This window comes from Eschrichtius robustus, chromosome 4, assembly GCF_028021215.1.
Source record: "Eschrichtius robustus isolate mEscRob2 chromosome 4, mEscRob2.pri, whole genome shotgun sequence".
NCBI classification, from domain to species: domain Eukaryota; kingdom Metazoa; phylum Chordata; class Mammalia; order Artiodactyla; family Eschrichtiidae; genus Eschrichtius; species Eschrichtius robustus.
This window is the reverse complement of record NC_090827.1, coordinates 51,544,196-51,558,508: the sequence shown is the minus strand read 5'-3', so window position 1 is coordinate 51,558,508 and position 14,313 is coordinate 51,544,196. Positions and strand designations below refer to the sequence as shown.

The following is a 14,313-nucleotide window of genomic DNA, read 5'->3' as shown; positions in this document are numbered from 1 at the left end:
TTTAGAATATGAGAACCAAGATAATTAGCTATGGGGGCTGAGAGCTAGCTGAACCTAACACCCACAACTGACCACTGTACGCTGATTAAGAAAGCAGAGCAAACCACTTGGCAAAGAGAAACAAAAACAAGAGTACAGGCAACTCCAGAAAAAGAAGTAGAGAATAAACACCTAAAAATATTCAGTTCCCTGGAAGCCTGGCTATACTTCCTGTACTTGAGTTCTATAGTATCTGGTAATGGATAATTGTTCTCAAAATATTATTTTTTTTTGAAAAAAAGGTAAATATGGACATCTATGTAGGTACAAAACTTACAAAGGAAATAAACAAGTAAAATTAGCATACTAAATATCAAAAATATGGTTAGGACATAGCAAAGCCTAGGATTCAATTACTTATAAATCAATAGATTCTTCCCCGATATAGTATATTAACTTTACACAAGGTCACCTGAGAAGACAGAACAAATCATTCTGCTCTAAACATTTTTTATTACTTTTCTCAGCAATAGAATAAAATATTAGAGGCCCATGTTTGATACAATGAACATTCACAGGCTACTGTCCTCAAACATAAATTCGAATATAATAAGAATGCTTCACATTCTTTTAGGGAAAAGAAATAAGTGATGTCTTTCTTCATGTATAAGAGAGGCAGGATAGATGAGGAGGTGAATGCCTGAACCCTGGAGCCAGACTCCTACGTTTGAATCCTGGTTTTGCCATTTCCTAATCCTGTAACCTTGGGCAAGTTACTTCTGCCTGTTTCTAACATACAAAATTACTATAATAGAACTAATTTCATAGGGTTGTTATGAAGAATAAATGATGTAATACATGCAAAAATCCTAAGAAACAATAAATGTTCATTGTTATTAATAGTATTTATTTTTATTATTATTCATGGAAGGAGGTATATTTCATATATCTGTGACATATAAAACTGAATTTCTTGAACAAGGCCATTCTTTAGCAGGCTTAGGAAATGAAAAACTTAAAAATCTATGATTCAAAAAACAGGGCAGATAAAGATAAGCCCACATTTAAAAAAACCCCACAATTTCTTTAGTAGGGCTTCTGCAACAATAAACTAAGAGTTATTCTTTCATGAGGGATATAGCTTGCCTTCTGATAAAGTTTTATAAAAGCTTTCCTTCAACAAACTCTGGCCGAAAAAGGAAGCCCTTTTTCCTGAACGCCCACTTAGATACAGCAAAGCACAGGATAATCTACTGATGTTAGAGGAAGGTAAAAATCTTTAAAAGATTTTTTTTAATTATAAAAGATTTAAAAAATAAACCAAATAGTAACTGCTCTCATAAAGTATGAATTCTGATTGGTTCAGAGGTAACTACAATAATTCACTCCTGTGGGGTTTTTTGGACTAGGCAATGATACAGTTAAGAAAGAGCTAGGGATACCATAAGGAGAAAAACAATCCTTGCATCATGAACACATGCTACATGATTTGCTTCCTCCAAAACATGTGGTTAAGACCAAATATAAAAGAACCAACTGAAAGGTCAAAAACTATGTGGAAGGAAACAAGGAAGCGAAGGGAAGGAAGGTGGAAGGAAGAGAGAACAGACTATTACAAATAATTTCAGCTATTTGGAAGAGGAAAGAACCAAAATATCCTAATCTTTACTTAAAGACCCAAAATGATTATGTAAAAAATTAAAAAGCAAAAAATTATATCAACTTAAATTAAAACGACCTGTACTTCCTTCCCTATACATTTTGAAATCAAATAATTCTTTAACTCACCTTCTACTTCAGCATATAGACATATTCACGACAATCCTTCATTCAGTCAAGAAATACTGAATCTTTACTTTCAAAATATGATTCTAAGTTAGGCTTTTTAAAGCTCCTCCCCGACTACACACAAAGAAGATAATAAAACAGCTTGAGAGCTTACTTATATTTCAGAATCCCCCTCCCCCATTCCCTTTCCTTCTATATCATGTATGTTGTATAACACTTTCCATTCACAAGCTCTTAGGAGAGCAGCAGTCATCTTTGTTTTCATTTACATAAAGCACACACACAACAAAAATGTCCTCAGGCAAAGATAGAGCTGATGTCTGACCAAATCAGGAGCAAATGTACCTGAGCCAGAAACTTCCTCCTAAATTCCCTATTTCCCCCAACTTAGGCATAGACCCTTTTTCTAAACGGAGGAGTTTAGCTTTCTTAGGATGCTACGAAGTAGCCACAGTCATCTCACGACCAGATTAATACACTTAAAGATGCCTTTTAGTAGAGGTCTTCATAAAACTGAGGCGCAAGGGACATCCTGCCACGGGGAACACAAGACCAAAAGGATATTATATCCTTTGTAAGACTAGGAAAAAACAGGCACGCCTTCTCCCACTCCTTTTCCCCAGGTCAAAACAAAACAAAAACCGGAACAGAGTGGCTAGCAGTTAAGTTTAAAAAGAAAATGAAAATGAAAAGCTGACATTCTAATGTTTCCAATTTTTTTAAAAAAATGTTGTTAGTGACTACAAAATCTCTCCTCAGACCTACAGCAAAAACAGCACACTTACCTCCTCCATTCCCTTTTTCTCCCCCCTTTTAAGTCAATAATTTTGGTGATGGCTCTAAACTCATAACCTTTTATGTAAACTCTGTTCTACTTTTCAAAAATAAAGTCTATATGCTAATAACATATGTAATCAATCAACCGAATACTAAGGGCTATATATTATCATTAACAGGACATCAGTTTGCTTATATTCTATCCTTCAAAAACATAAGCAAAAATGACTTAAGGCCGATGCTTGTAACAAGAAATGGCAGCTAACATGAATTTAGCTTTTACTTACTATGTGCCAGACACAATATTAAGCACTTTACAAGCATTATCTCATTTAACCCTTATGAGCTTCCATTAAATACTATCAATAAACCCATCTAACAGATGAGGACATAAGAAATTAAGAAATTTATACTAGGGCAAACAGCTGTAAGCAATGACACCAACATTTAAACCAGGAAGTACGACTAAGTTTGGAAACTGAATCTTAATACATATTACACACTGCAGTTACCCCCTCTTATATCTACTTTTAATATTTTATACAATTTTTTAACATATTGTCAATAAAGACTGATGCATAATTTGACCTCAAAACAAGAGCCAAATAAGCGATATTCAGGATCAAAATCAACTCAATGATATAGTCATAGAAACGGTAAGCTCTAGACAATAAACCAAAAGTCTAAGGGAAAAAAAAAAGAAAAAAAGTTTCACAACATGGGTTAAAGTATGATTAAAATGATTCATATTTTTAAGTCCCAAACTTTAAGTATTATTTCTTAAAATAAAGAAAAACTGCATTAAATTTTTAAATCTCAATTCTCCAATTTGTAGTGCTACTTTACTTTTCAACTTATTTTTTCTGATTATAAAAACCTTTCAAATCTTGTAATTTAAGCTTCACATTAAGTACATCTGCACTTTTTATACTGCACTGAGTTCCCTTCTTTGAGCTTTTTAAACTCTCTTAATATATGTTTCTAGAAAGAATACATTCTACAGAATTTCATTTGTGGGTAATAGTTTTCTAAACCACAAAAAATGCTATACTATTTTTCTCATATAGAGTCTAAAGCCCAAAATCTAGTCATAAATCTATTCCCAGAAGTTTTCAAACAAGGGAGTAAATTATAAACAAAACTCTTAGCTCAACATCCTCGTAATGCAAAATACTAAGAGCTTAAGTTTAAAACTTCCTCTTTGCCATATCAATGCAACAGTGCTTTTTTTCTAAGAAAAAACATTACCATTTGTTCAACTATAAGAATGAATTCCCCAGTCCACTCTATGTGTATCAAAAGGAAGTTTTAAATCAAAAATTTGTATGGTTTCTATTAAACTACATCCCCCTAACAAGTTAAAAGGGATATCACATAGAAATCCTATTGAATTCATAATCAATTAATTTCTGTACAGTATGAGAGGACTTTGACTTCCAAACCTACTGAGATTTAAAAATAAGTCTCATCATTTCTAATAATAACTAAACTAAAATGTATGATCTATATTTATAGTAATCCACAAATAATTATAATTTTAAAACTCCTTATAAAATTCAGTCATGTAATCAGATGCTTTAGAAGTACATGCTCAATCTACCCTAATGGAGTTAAGACAATCTTTTCTCAATGAATTTGAGATTTTCTTAGACTAAATTTACTAAAACACTGTTATTCCATGTGCTAAACACACACACACACACACACACACACACACACACACCCCTTAGATTAACTTATACAGATAATGCCAACTAGGTCAAATCTTGCTTGCAGAAACACAACTATTCTGCCTTCCAAAACAAAGATTACAAAAATGAATCCATAATAATACTTTCCAATTACCTTTCCATCAATATAAATATTGAGAACTGCTAGCTGGTAAATGAAGTATACATGATTGTGCCACTATATTCTGTAAAGGTAACTGTAATTGGGCATTTCCCTTAGCCAATTTGGTATACTAAATATCTTCACAAATGTCTGATGATTTCTCACACTTTATAACTTAGTTGTAGAAAGTGACCACAGAAAAGCTGATAAAATTAAAGTACTCTTAATAACCTACGACCTCTTGCTCTTAAGTATTTTAGGGAAATGAGGGTCGGCCTTTGGATATTTTATGAGAAATAGCAGGTTTCACTCAGCAAAGTGAAAAGTCAGGCACCACTTGAAGAATTCTACATAGGATTAAAAAAATAACAAATTTGATGAAATGGAACAAAATTAACTCCTCTTTGTTTTAAAAAAAAAGAAAAAGGAAATGATAAGAGTTACACTTTTCCTTTTTTTAAGGGTGAGGGGGTAACTTTCTGATTACAAAGCTATATGGCACAAAAGTGATAAACTTCTGCTTAGAGTTTAAGACTAAAGCTTCCTGAATATTAAATAATTTATGTATTTTTCCACTTAGCATATTTTCTTCTTTCTTCATTCTTATAGTCTACTGCAGGGAGCTTCAAAATGGCTTCCAATAACCTCCCCTCCTGGGATACACATCCCTGTAAGTGTGGACTGGACCTCTCCTTAAGTGTGGACTGGACCTAATGACTCACTCCTAGTGAATGGAACAGGGAAAAAGTGATGGGTTGCCACTTCCAAGACTACACTACAAAAACCAAAGACTCACACGGCAAGAACTAGTAGGCTGCTGGCAAACAGCCAACATAAGAAACTGGGGCCTTCGGCCCGACAACCAGTGAGGAACTAAGTACTGCCAACAAGCATGTGAGTGAACTGCAGGCAGATCCTCCTCTAGGATTTTCAGATGAGACCAGCCCTGGTGGACATGTCAAATGCAGCTTTGCAAGAGACCCTGAGCCAGAGGACCCAGCAAACGGCACCCAGATTCTTGACCACAAGAACTGTGAAATAATGTTTGTTGTTTTAAGTCACTAACTTTTGGGGTAATGTGTTATGTAGTGCTATGGCTTGAACTGTGTCCTGCTCAAAATTCATATGTTGAAGTCCTAACCCCCAGCACCTCAGAATGTGACCTTATTTGGAGACATGACCTTTACAGGGGTAATCAAGTTAAACTGAGCTCATTAGGGTGGGCCCTAATCCAATATGACTAGTATCCTTATAAAAAGGAGAAATTTGAACAAAGAGACAGACACACAGAAAGGGAAGACAATGCAAAGAGCTATGGAGAAAAGGTGGCCATCTACAGGTCAAGGAAAGAGGCCTGGAACAGATCCTTCCCTCATAGATCTCAGAAGCAACCAGTCCTGCTGACACTTTGATTTCAGACTTCTAGCCTCCAGACTGTGAGACAATAAATTTCTGCTGTTTAAGCCACTCAGTTTGTGGTAATTTGTTGTGACAACCTTAACAAATTAATACATGTAGCAAAAAGAACTAATACATACACTGAATTCAAAATGACTTTTATTGGCAATACAAAAATTAGCCTCAATGCAGGACTCAAGTAGATGGCCAAAGCTTCTAAGTCTTTATTCTGAAAAAAGACATAAGGTCGTATCAGAAGATCTTAGACCACAGATTTTTTTTTTTTAAGTTAGCTGGGACTCCTGCAATCATATAATCTAATTGACGCATTTCAAAAATGGACGCTGCTGCTGCTGATGTGCCAGGAACTGTTTTGAACACTTAACATATATTAATTCCTCACAAGAACCCTCTGAGGCACCACTATCATCAATTCCATTTTTAAGATGAAGAAACTGATGTCCAGGAGTTAAGGACACAGCTGATAAGGAGCCAGGATTTAGTAAACCGAGGTACACAGAAAATAAGTGATTTATCCAAAATCATAGTTAGTAGTTGAGATGGGACTAAGGCTAATGGTTCTTTCTCCTACCTTCAAATCTTTTCTCAAAAAGGCAAATAGAAAAAAAAAAAAAAAAAGGCAAATAGAAAGACTTTTCTTTTACTTGCTGTATTCAATCTTTGTAACACTGCTACCTTAGAAGTATATATTTGACTATCTGCCCTCCTCCTCTACCTACAGAGTTACTCATTTTCTTCCACTCCCTGAACCCTAAAACACTACCTTTCAATTCCTAATACTTTTCTTGCATCTAGGTTAATCATTTTTATATACCAGAACACAGGATTTCACTTCCACACAGTTTGGAAAAACAGCTTTAGCTTAACATTTAGAAAAACACCTTTAGCTTAACAAATACACCTGGAAGGAGTAATACTATATTATTGGTCATCTGCATTTTACTAGGAATAAGTCAGATCCCTTTCAGAGAACAGGCCTTGAAACAAAGATGGCAAGACAGCCACTGCAAACTTGTCCAGGGAATCAGAGTTTTTTTCTGGAATATTTGGGATTAGGTACTTAAGAGTAAGCCTTTCTCTGGGAGTCTGAATTACAAGATATAAATCATGGGCAGTGGTGGCAACCACGCTTCCATGACAAAGAATGGAAACATGGAGAAAGCCAAAGAGAGTGAGACAGATGCACAGGAGAGGCACGCCGCTGAGAGCTTGAGAGAGACCTGACTACATTTGATTCCTGGGTTCTCCGTGTACAACCCAGCTGCATTTCTGCCCTGGATCCTTTGGTGTGCCCAAAAGTCTGATAAACTTCCCCTTTCTGCTTAAGCTAATTTGAACTGAGTCACATGCAATCAATAGAGAACTAACATGGTCAAAAAGATACCCTCTCTACAGCTGAAGAACATTATCGAATGACTAGTAATTCAAAAAAAAAAAAAAAAAAAACAGAGGAGAACAGAGCACTCCATGTAGTATCATGGCTACAAACAAAAGAAATGATTGACAGAAGCCAAGGTTTAAACAGCTATTTGGAAGACTTTCCAGACATTGGTGGAATAGGAAAAAGAAGTTGCAATTTGAAAAGACTATACCCTCTATCTTCCATTTGGGATTTTTTAGTTCTTCTAGTTAAAAAAATCCCATCATTGGGGCTTCCCTGGTGGCGCAGTAGTTGAGAGTCTGCCTGCCAATGCAGGGGACACGGGTTTGAGCCCTGGTCTGGGAAGATCCCACATGCCGCGGAGCAACTAAGCCCGTGAGCCACAACTACTGAGCCTGCGCGTCTGGAGCCTGTGCTCCGCAACAACAGAGGCCGCCACAGTGAGAGGCCTGCTCACCGCGATGAAGAGTGGCCCCCACTCGCCGCAACTAGAGAAAGCCCGCGCACAGAAACGAAGACCCAACACAGCCAAAAAAAATTAATTAATTAATTAATTAATTAAAAATAAAAAAAGAATCAGATTTATATTTAAAAAAATCCCATCATCTATATACTTGCTAGTGGGTGTGTAAATTATTACAACCACTTTAGAGATCAATTTGGAAATATCTAGAAAAGTTGAAAGTGCAGATTTCATACAACCCAGCAATTTTACTACTAGGTGGCTACTATGGACTGAAATGTGTCCCCCCAAAATTCATATGTTGAAGCCTTAACCCTCAGCATGACTGTATCTGGAGATAGGGTCTTTAGTAGGCTATTAAGGTTAAATGAGGTCATAGGGGTGGGGCCCTAAACTGATATGATAAGAAGAGGTAAAGGGAGATCTCCCTCTCTTTCTCCTTTTTTTGCCTTGTGAGGACAAAGCTAGACAGTGACCATCTACAGGTCAGAAGAGAGCTTGTACCAGAATCCAACCACACTGACACCCTGATCTTGAACTTCCAGCCTCTAGAATTGTTGAGAAAATTAATTTCTGTTGTTTAAAAATAAACTTTTCAGTAACAATAGAGCAAAGTAAAATACTAAAACTCAGGCAACTAAGTAGCCATAGTACTCTCAAGTGCCTCACAACGTAGTTCATTATTCAAACTAGTCACTCAAAGTTACTATAATACGATAAAAAGTTCCAAAGCCTGTGCTTACAACTAGATTTTTCCAGGAAAAAAAGGAAAAACTTTAATAACATGATTTTATTCTATGTAGGTGTCTACAATAAAATATGATGCTTTAAAGCCAGAATTGAAACTTAAATATATTCCAATATATCCTTTTTTTTTTTTTTTTTTTTTTGGTGCAAAAAACTAAAAGCCATCCAGGAAAGAAGGTTTGTCTAGTTCACCCAGCCATCAGTGGTAAAGAAGGATAAAACCCAGCCCTTCTGAGTCACAGTTCAGTTACAATGCAACAATGCAGCAAAGATTATCATGATTCTGTTCCTGGCTTCTTGTTCAACAGACAAAACAATCCTAAAACTGACCTGATTCTATGTTCTGGGCTGGCATGAACCTGCGTAGAAACAATAGGAGTGGCAGGCACTTTCTTCCTGAAGCAGACGTGGAGAAGTATTATACCTGTGATGAAAGAAAAAAAAAAAGAAAACCCAGTTTATTTTCAGAATGTTTTTTATGAGTTGTTCATTTCCTACTAATTCTCTTTACCTCTTTATTTCTTGCCAATGGCTTCATACTGGAACACATGACAACACTTTATTTAAGACAGATAAAATCTGCTATTCAAACTTCAAAGGAGAATATAGAGTCATTCAAAACTGGTCTCTACAGACCATCTGGTTCAGCTTTTTTATTTTACTGGTGAGGAAGCCGAGACCCGGAAAAGTTATGCAAAGAATCAACGACAACACAGTTATTTAGTGGCAGAGCCAGGTTCAGAACCTAATTCTTTCTGCTTTAGTCCAGTATTCATTTGTACATCATAGATCACAATGTCTCTTTTTGGAGAACCAAATATGAGCAAAAAAGAAAAAAAAATCATGTTATTTCTCTAGGAGTAGTTGAAGATAAATGTGGTATAGAGCTGAACTGATATGTTCTAAGTCAAAATAAAAAACAGTGCTTCCTCACTCAATGGTTATAATCCAACCTCGAGTTATTTAGCATGTCTCATATAGGATATTTAACTGTTTCTTTTATTTACCATTCAATATTCCAAAATGAAAACACCAGCACATGAATGATGAGATATAGGTTCTGGTCTTTCTTAACTCTGCTCTCAACAAGTTCTATGCCCTTAATCAATTACTTCTTTGGTTCCAAAGCTCCTTTATTCAAAAATGAGGAGCTTGGGGACTTCCCTGGTGGCACAGTGGTTAAGAATCCGCCTGCCAATGCAGGGGACATGAGTTCGATCTCTGGTCCAGGAAGATCCCAAGAATCCACCTGCCAATGCAGGGGACATGAGTTCGATCTCTGGTCCAGGAAGATCCCACATGCCATGGAGCAACTAAGCCCGTGTGCCACAACTACTGAGCCTGTGCTCTAGAGCCCGCAAGCCACAACTACTGAGCCCACGTGCTACAGCTACTGAAGCCCACGCACCTAGAGCCCATGCTCCGCAGCAAGAGAAGCCACCACAATCAGAAGCCCGCGCACTGCAACCAAGAGTAGCCCCCACTCGCCGCAACTAGAGAAAGCCCACGTGCAACAATGTAGACCCAATGCAGCCAAAAATAAATAAAATAAATTTTTTTTAAAAAATGAGGAGCTTGGATTAATCCCCATGGGCTTTCTAAGTCTAAAAAGTTATGCCTAAGAATAGATTCATCTTTTAACAACATTCTGCTTTTCTGATCAACTATTTGTTTTTGTCATATGTTTGTTAATCTCTGTCATATTAGTACAATAGTTCAAACATCAATATTTGTTTTTGTCATATGTTTGTTAATCTGATCAACTGATCAACTATTTGTTTTTGTCATATGTTTGTTAATCTCTGTAATCTTGTTAGTACAATAGTTCAAACATCAATAATATTGCCCTCAAATATACAGTTAGTTCTCATTCAAAAACCTAGTTTTGCAATAACCTAGTTCTGCTGTCTATCTCACTACTTATGAAAAAGTATTTTAAAAAGTCTACCTCTGGGACTTCCCTGGTGGCTCAGTGGTTAAGAATCTGCCTGCCAATGCAGGGGACACAGGTTCAAGCCCTGGTCCGGGAAGATCCCACATGCCACAGAGCAACTAAGGCTGTGCGCCACAGCTACTGAGCCTGCGCTCTAGAGCCCACGAGCCACAATTACTGAGTCCACGTGCCACAACTACTGAAGTCCGTGCGCCTAGAGCCCGTGCTCCGCAACAAGAGAAGCCACCGCAATGAAAAGCCTGCGCGCTGCAACGAAGAGTAGCCCTCGCTCACCGCAACTAGAGAAAAACCCATGCACAGCAACGAAGACCAAATGCAGCCAAAAACATAAATAAATAAATTTATTTTAAAAAAAAAACCTACCTCTTAGGTGGTTTCTAAGAAAAATTCTGAATTATTTTCCCAAATCATTCATTCAGTTATTCATCCAAGTTGTTTCTGAGTGGCTTGTCAGATGGCAGACACATGCTTAATGAGATATAAGATTTTAAAACAAGATCCCTCTAGTGAAATTCTGAGTGATGTTAGGGATTCAAGTGGCAGTGAGAGAGTAGGCAGAAGTGATGACAGGTCTCCTAAATCATAACATCAGAATATACCTGCACTGTTTTTTTAATATATTAACCACCAACTTACGTAAAACATGTTGGTTGTCACCCAACACAAGAACCTAAATATAAGTTACTGGTAATGTTTTACTGATTTGCTCTTCCCTGTCCTATACCCCACCTCTCTCATCTCTTCAGTCCTCTGTAACTGCTATCCTATGTTTTGTGTTTATCATTCCTCTGATTTTTAGAAAGCATATCACATATGTACATATCCTTCAACAACACTTTCATTTCTTTTCATTCAATATTATGTTTTCAAGATGTATTCATGATACATATGCAACTAAATGTTGCATATAGTTGTAGTTCATTCATTTCAGGGCAGAATAATTCTACATTGTGTAAATACACCATGACTGAATTATTCATTCTCTTTATGATAGCATCTTATTTTCTCCCCAGGTTTTGTTTCGCTTTGCTATTATGAACATTACTGTTATGAAAGTTCTCATACACATCTGTTCCACATGTGCCAAAGTTTCTCTTAAGTATTTGCCTAGGAGTTGAGGAATATATGTGTTTTCAATTTTTTCATGAGGTCGCCAATTTTTCTTTTTCCCAAAGTGTGTTTAGCAATGTATAATCTCATCAGCACCAGGTAGTTCATATTGATCTACATGCTCTCCAACATTTAGTAATGCCAACTTCTTAATTTGGGGGTGTAAAACCATCTAACTATAGTCTTTTTTTTTTTTTTTTTTAAAGATTTATTGATTGATTGATTGCTATGTTGGGTCTTCGTTTCTGTGCGAGGGCTTTCTCTAGTTGCGGCAAGCGGGGGCCGCTCTTCATCGCGGTGCGCGGGCCTCTCACTATCGCGGCCTCTCTTGTTGCGGAGCACAGGCTCCAGACGCGCAGGCTCAGTAGTTGTGGCTCACGGGCCTAGTGGCTCCGCGGCATGTGGGATCTTCCCAGACCCTAGGGCTCGAACCCGTGTCCCCTGCATTAGCAGGCAGATTCTCAACCACCGCGCCACCAGGGAAGCCCTAACTGTAGTCTTAATTTGCATTTTTCTGTTGATTAATGATACTGAGCATTTCTTCAGGTTTACTGGCTAACTCATGTTTCCTCTTTCATGAAATGCCTCTTTATTTCTATTGGCCACTTCCTCCTCAGTTTTTTGCCCTTTACTTATTATTTCATAGAAATTATATATGTATTTTGGATGCTGATTATTTGGTTTTATCCATTTTGAATTACCAGGTACAGCCAAGTATTGAGATAAAGAAGCAGAAATAGCAGGAAGCCAGACAGAACTGGAAAGAGCGGGCTAGAATACCAATGCTTTTCTCAACCCATGTTTGTATTTTATTACAATCTACAGATGTCTTAAAGTACCAGAAATTTAAAATGGTATATTACTGATCCTGTTTTGTAATCTTTTAATATAAATTTAGCCAAGGGCAAATGCTTTGATATGATTTCAGTGCATTCTAATTACAATATGCAATATAATATAATTTCAGGTATCCATTTGATACAAATCAAAATTTAAATCACATTTTAGACAGAGTTACATTTTGACCCTGACATTTTAAGTGTTTTTATTTCATGCTTTGGTTGCCTCCAATTTAGAATAAGTTAGCTTTATTGTCAAAACGTTGAGTATGAATGTGTATGTACATAGGTATAAAAACTGAATTTCAAAACTAAATTATATAAACTAGAAAAACAAAGACCTGTATTCCAGGCTTGGCTAGACAATTAGCTGTACCTCCTTGGCCTAACTATGTCTTTAAGTTGGTTTTCTTATACCTAACATGAAAATTGTGCTGGTAAATTCTAAGGACCTTTGAATCATACTCTTTGAAGATCAATGAGAAAAAAGTTTTTTTCCAGATATCCCCAAAAGAGTTTTAGGAATCTCTTCCCAAGTGTTAAGTAAACTGGAGAGAGTAACAAAAAGCTAAATATCTGAAAAACAAAAGTTAACAAGCAGGACTATAGCCCTCCTATGGCTTCTCAGGACTCTTGGCAGATCACCTGATGAACAGCATCACACAGAAAAAAAAAAATAGAAAGCCACATAAAATCTGAAATCACTCTACAATGCTGGCGTTGATTCCTATGTACGCAATCAGAAGAGAACTTCCAGAACCACACTCACCCACAGATTCAGGGTACTGAATCTGTACCCTTCTACTGTGCTTAAACTTTCTGAAACCACATCAAAGTCTAACTCTTCCACTTTAATACTAGATGTTATGTCCCTACTATTCAAAGAAATTGTTCTAGTAAGTCCCACCTCTCTTTCCTATGTCATCAATTTCTTAATTCTGTCCTCCCAATAAAGCAGAACCACTGGGGTGTGTGTGTGTATATATATATATATATATTTCCAATCATTAGAAAACAACATCAGCAGCAAAGCTTTTGACCCCACCCCTCTAGATTATGGCCAATTTCTTTGATTCCCTCTTCAGCGAAAAGTCAGAAAAGAGTTATCCTTACTGTCTTCAAGTATTCTTCAGTTCAAACTGAACATACTCCAATTAGACTTTTGCTCCTGCACACAGCACTGAAACTCCAAAGTCACCAGTTACTTACATATATATTGTAAAATCCAAAAGCCAGTCAGATCTCATCTTTCTTGCCCTATCTGCAGCAATCGGCATGACTCATCAAGCCCTGATAACACTTTCTTTATCTGGCTTCCAGAACAAAGACTCTCCTAGTTTCTCCTGGTTTCATCCTATCTCACTGGCCACTCCTCAGCTTCCTTTGCTTATTTCTCCTTTTCTCCATCATCGCTGAAGTTCAAGTTCCGACTCTTCTTTCTAACCCATCAGCAAATACTACTGGCTCTATATACAAAATATATCCAGAATCTGACCACTTCTCATCATCTACGTAGAAACTGTAGTAGTAACTATCATCTCTCACTAGGATTTTTTCCATAGTTTAGTAACTGGCCTCCCAACTTCTACCCTTGCCCTATTTCAGTCCTTTTTCATCAAAGCAGCCAGAGTGATCCTGATAATCTTACATAAATCATATAATGTAACATCTGTGCCCAAAATCTCCCAATGGCTTCTCATCTCACAAACGCCAAAATCTTTAAAATAGCAAAATAGAACCTACATAGTTTAGCCCCCATTACCTCTGACCTCATTTCCTACTGACCTCCTTGCTATTCCTTATACAGGCTAGGCATACTCCTGCCTCAGAGCCTTTACACTTACTGTTCTCTCTGCCTCAAAGCTACTCTGAGATGATTATCTCCACCTGCCTCACTCCCTTGCTATCTTCAGATCTTTGCTCAAACGTCTGAGTTAACTCTTTCCTATTTGGTCTATTTTAAACTGTAACTATTCTGCTCCCAGCATCCCTAACACACTTCCCTGATGTATTTCTCTCCAAT

The 14,313-nt window shown here is 36.9% G+C and overlaps 1 protein-coding gene across 6 annotated transcripts in view; it reads right to left on the bottom strand.

Moving 5' to 3' along the window:
* The window catches only part of WDFY3 (WD repeat and FYVE domain containing 3), a 272,029-nt gene that overhangs the window by 230,240 nt on the left and 27,476 nt on the right, over positions 1-14,313 (bottom strand). For all 6 annotated transcript variants that reach the window (XM_068542705.1, XM_068542706.1, XM_068542707.1 and 3 more), the window contains exon 2: positions 8,718-8,811. The gene's annotated coding sequence lies outside the window, so the exon portion shown is untranslated. The remainder of the gene's footprint in view (positions 1-8,717; positions 8,812-14,313) is intronic.